Here is a 6,000-nt window from a genome sequence, read left to right on the forward strand (position 1 = left end):
GAAATAACATGACTCATCTTAACAAAAGTACAAAGCATTTTATTTTGACATAGACCTTTTCTATTTTTTCTTTTTCTTTTTTAGCCATTGGTTGCTTTGCTAGGGATTCAGCAGTGTTAACAGGAAAAATATTAATTATGAATCAAATTTCATTCTCAGATCACTTCACATTTCATGTAAGTTAAGAATAATGCCTGTTCTTTGGAAATCTTACTATTATACTCATTTTCAGCCATTTATTTAGGTCACTCTGTGTGACCCCATGACACCATGGATTCTTCTTGGCAAAGAAAATGGAGTGGTTTGTCATTTCCTTCTCCAGTGTATCCTCATCTTACAGATGAAGACCTGAGACAAATAAGGGTTGAGTGAATTGCTCAAGCTCACCCAGCTAGCAAATGTCCGAGGACAAATTTGAACTCAGATTCTCCTGACTGAAGGCTCAGTGTTTTATCACTGCACCATCCATTTAATGATTGACAAAATAAATAAAAGAAATATTATTTCTTATTTGTTTCTAAGTCAAAGGCAAGGCAACTTGATGGCATATTAATAATTATTTTATTTCTAAATTGATGGTAGAAAAACAAAATTTATTGGTAATCTTATAGCACAATAGATAACCTTAGCACTCTTTTTCACTTCTTTGCTGCTATCAGTGTAGAAATAAAAGGGAACCTGCACAACACTAAAAGTCACTAAAATAATCTCTTTGTGTTACAACAAAATAACACAAAAATCAATCAGAATTCCTTGGAAAATAGAAGACCAAAAAAAAAAAAATCCTGTTCATCGATTCTCTAATAATAAATATCAAAGATTAAAAAAGATCTTCTCTAAGAAAGGATCCCTATGGTTGGTGAAGTCATATAGATGTTCCTGTTTTCAAATTATAATGTGCTCACCTAATAATAATGTTTTCCTTCATTTTCAAAGAAAACCATGATATCAGGGAGGTGATGCCACGGCAAGCACATTAATTGAATCTGAGAGGAATTGTGCTAAGTCACCAGCCTTACTTTCTCCTCCAGAGCCATCTGTGCCCAGTAACCAGATATAAATCATGATGACTGGAGATAGCCCTGGATGTGAGGTAATCATGGTTTAAGTAACTTGCCCAAGATCACAGTTAGGAAGTGTCTGAGGCCAGATTTGACCACAGATCCTCCTGACTTAAGAGTTGGTTCTCTAACCACTACCCTGGGGGGCAGCTCAAGCTTCAGAACATTGCCAGGATTGCCAGAAATGGCTGGTAAACCCACAAACAAAAACAAAAACTGGCTTGTCCATGCTCAGAAAGAAGAAATAGTTGAAGACTGCCTTCAATTCATATTTTAATGTGCACTTAAATGACTATCCTATAAAACTCAGCCAACATATCTAGGACAGACAGAGCACAGATGATGAATTGAATTATATTTGAACTGTATGAGAGTAAACGGAATGGCCTTTAGGAAATTGAAAAGTTGCTTTGACATCTTTAACTCCTCGATAAAAAAAAATGCTTACCTTTTCAATTACTGACATTCTACTGGTGTTGCTGTTTTCATGTGATTTCAGGCAGTTTTACTTACCAAGCAGTTATACATATTCAGCTTCAGTCATTTCACTATTTATTAAATGTTACTATATGCAAAGCACAGTAAGTCAGAAAAATAGTTTTCCCTTAATTGAATTAGTTTTGAACTTGATTATAAATTGATCAGGGAGAGAGTTTATTATGGGAAGACTTGAAGTTTTGAAATATTTCTTTTCCAAAGAGCTTTTAGGAAACTTCACTTTTGATCTTTATTTTCCTTCTGTTTCTATTCCAGTCATGGCCCTGATTGATCAAAAGAGAAAGTAGGTTGGTATAGAAAAATGTAGGGCATGGGGAGGTCTGAGGAAAGGCTGTGAATTCAATTTTTACTTATGATTCAAGTTACAAAAATAAAATGAAAAATGTAAAATATCTTTTATTCATTTTTAGAAATGGATCTTAATGAAAAAAACGTGGAACATTTTGTGACAATGTACAAATGTTCAGAGGTGAAAAAGGACTGTTAGGAGCTTTAAAATTAGACTATATGGAAGACCAGAAACCTCTCTATTCCTGAATTTGAGGAAAATGGAACTGGGAGTTTTCTCTCCTTTTTTTCCCTTTTCTTCCTAGGTTTCCTGTGACTGTTTTCATGTCATGCCATTTTTCATGCTGGAAATATAGCCAAACTTGGAGGCATCACCACCCCTTTCTTCTAAAAGCAAACAATTTACTGGAACTAGAGCTTCAATATTGATTAATTCTGCATGGTGGATGGTGTGATTGTATAATTAGAAGAACTGAGAAGAATGCTTTCACACCTTTGCCCTGGTAGAGGAAATAAACTATTCCATAGGATAAATCTTTTAAACATTAAAGAATTTTTAAAATCCTTTTTTGGGTTGCTTAGAACTTGTGCTGCCTGAGATCATTTACAACTGATGATTATCATGTGGCCATAGAGAACCTGGCTCTGTGAGCTCTCATTCTGGAGAGAAAGACAGCAACAGAGAGGTTTCTTGGCTGATCCAGAGAAACAGCAAAATTTTGGTCACTATCCAATTCAGTGAATATGGCAATAGAATAAATTGTTGTTATTGTTTCATAAGAGTGAGCCTAAATTTCTAGGAAATAGTAGAATAATGACATATGTTGAATAATTTTGGCTAACCTGTTTCCCAAAATAGATCAAAAAAGTTTCTCATAGAAAAAAGAGAAGCAAATGAAAATAACCAATTAAAAATGTTTAAAATAATAATAAAAATTCTAAAATAAATAACAAAAAACAAGGCCATTTAAAATTTCTATTCCACTTCTGCCAAAGGATATATAAATTGAAATTTGAAAATTATTGAAATATATAAATTGAAATAACTTAGAGAAAAAATTCCCAAAGTGAAAAGACAGTGATAATCTAATCTAAAGAGATCTAAATATATTTTAAACATATTGACAATTTAAGGATGTTTTAAAAGGTTTTTACTTTAATTGCATGTGAGCAGTCAATATCTTCAAAGTGGGGCTAAAGCTGTCTAAGGGGCTATTTCCTAACCCTGAGATGATCATGGCATAACCCCAAATGTCCCATCTTCCCATAGAAAGATGAAATCCATTCCATTCTTCTTATATACAGATGTAATATCATTTCATCCTGATCTTTACTGGGACAGATAATTTGAGGACTTGCCTCTAACACAATCCGTTGTTCCCCAGTACTCCCATAGTCTTCTTCCTTCCACTGTGGAATCTCGCAACCTCTACTTTTTTCTAAGCCCCATTGAACCCTCAGGAAAGCTATACCCTAAACACTATAGGAGAACATCAACAGCTACAGGTGAAGAGATGTCATTTCTTTGCCCTTATACCTTCACCTAGTCTCCAAGATTACTTTTTTTTAATATGGAAGACACTTCTAGGAGGAAAGATGCTATGCTTCTTGAAATTGATTGAATGAGAGAGAGTCCCTGTGTTTTTTTAATTTTGGGTGACACAGTGAGTTTTAGAGAAGAAGGCTATAACTATATCATGGATGTTATGACATCATCTTCTGTGTAAGTCCTCTCACTTCTAAAATTCCTTATTTTTCTAGAAGGCACTACATCTATCTCCCTTTCCTTTTTATCTTCAATATTATCTTCAACTCTTTGCTCTTACTCATCCCACATATCCAATCAGAAATCAAATCTTGTTTCTTCCTCCCCAACATATTGCCCATTCATCCTTTTCTCTCTACTCACATAATAAATGCTCTAAAAGAAACCCTGATCACCAAATTGACTGAACAGTTATAATTGTCTTCAACTGACCTTCCTGCTCAAGAGTCTCATTGCTCTAAAAAGAAAAAAAATCTCATTGCTCTAATCCATCATGCACATAGCTGACAAAAAAAAAGAATTTCTCAAAGTGCAGAATTCAAGAGGTCATTTCCTCTACTCAATAAATTTCATTGTTAGAAAAAATATTATCTCATGTTTAGTCTTTTCAAAAATCATATTTTGTATGAGTTTAAAATGAATATAGCTATTTATATAGTAGTATATATCATATATACATATATGAGCATATATATGTATATATAAAACTAAATAAGCATAGGCATATTAGGGTTATTTGTTCAAAATGTTTTTACTGATATCTAATAATATCTAAAGGGCAAGGAAAAAATAGGAAACATTGAATACAACAAACTCACTAGTGAGAGAATTTCTTCTAACAGATTTGATTTGTATCATTTTTGCCATTTATAATCTAAGAGAGTTGGATAATGGATGCTGAAAATAATAGCTAGTATTTAAATAGTGTTTTAATGCTTCCAAAACACTGTGCATATATTATTCCATTTGATATCTGGAACAACTTTGTGAAAATGGGTTATTCTCCCTTCATACAAAATAGCAAACTGAGGTATAAAGAGATATACCGCTTTTTTGGCATTCAAAGACTGTAAGAACTTGACCCCTTCTGTTACCCAGTGATCCTAACCTCTTTGTTATTTCCCTTACAAGACACTATCTCTAGACTTGGGAATTTTCACAGGTTATTCTTTATCCAGGTAATATTCTCCCTCCTCTTCTCCATCTCTGATCTTTTCTGGCTTCCTTTAAGTCCCAGTTAAAATTCTCACGGTCATAGTAAGTCCTTCTCAACGCCCCCCCCTTTAAACTAGTGCCTTTTCTCTGTTGATAATTTCCAATTTATCTCATATTTGTGTGTCCATATGTGTATATATTTTCTTTGTACATAGTTGTGTTTATGTTGCTCCCCCATATTGACAGAGTCTTGAGAGCAGAAACTATATTTTGCCTTTCTTTATATGCTCTAGTGCTTAGTATAATGGTTCTCACATAGTAGGTATAAAAAATGCTTTTTGACTAACTCACCAAGGGTCACAAAATTATGAATAAGATAGGCTTTGAAATAAGTACAATGATCTTCCCTACTTCTACTGCAGCCACCTTCCTAAAGAGAATTGACTGGGGTTTCATCACCAGGAAGTGTAAAAGGAAAAAAATGGGATTGTCCTGACTGTGTACGGTTCTCTAAACAGACATACCTCCTTTAAAATATATCAAGGAATCAATGATGGCTTTTTGTTAAAAAGCATTTCTAAAGGATGATGCTAAACTTGGAAATACTCTAAAAGCATCACAGAGACTGCAAAGTGCACTATTGAAAGAACAGAACAAAGGATTATTTGAGTTGAAGGTGCACCAGTCATCAAACCACAGTACAAGAGAAAAACAGCATGCAAGAGGACATGATGGTCCTGGAAAATTTTCAGTGCTCCATTCTATAAATATTAGGAGAGCAAAAGGAAACTGAAGAGGTCAAGAGAGGAGAAAGCACAATCAAATGAAAGGCCAAATAAGAGCTGGGATACCAAGAAGATACCTCAGGGCCATTAAGAAATAACCTCAAAGGAGAAGCCTCCAGGCACCTGCTTGAGAAGTTTTTCAACTTTCAAGGGTAAAGTCAAGATTTTACAAAGTCACAACAAGAAAGGGAAACAGAACCTATCCAAATGGGAAGATAAGAATTGATTTTGGCTCTCACCCCCTCACAGTTTGGAGAAGAGAAAGGACTAAGAGAAAATATGCACAAAATTGATATAAATAGAATTGGAACTGTTACCACACTATCTGGCCAAGGTGATTTTTTTTCTTTTAAGGAAGAACGAAACTATTTCAGGAGCTAGATGGCTTGAAACAATTTGTCTAACACATAACTTCGAAGCCTGCTAGAAGATACAATGGAGATTAGAGAGCAGATGAAAGAAAGTGAAAAGAAATAAGATGGATGTGAATATTATCAACAGGTAAAATTTATGATAATAAAATTTTAATCAGAGTAATAAGCAACATATTGGAAGAACTGCAAGAAATTGACATCTAAGGGAGATCAAAATCTGAAAAACCATATAGACATAATAAAAGTGGAAGTGTAGCTAGACATAGGAAGATAATGACCTTGCCACCTAGGTT

The sequence above is a fragment of the Macrotis lagotis genome, chromosome 2 (genome assembly GCF_037893015.1).
Source record: "Macrotis lagotis isolate mMagLag1 chromosome 2, bilby.v1.9.chrom.fasta, whole genome shotgun sequence".
In the NCBI taxonomy this organism is placed as follows: Eukaryota; Metazoa; Chordata; class Mammalia; order Peramelemorphia; family Peramelidae; genus Macrotis; species Macrotis lagotis.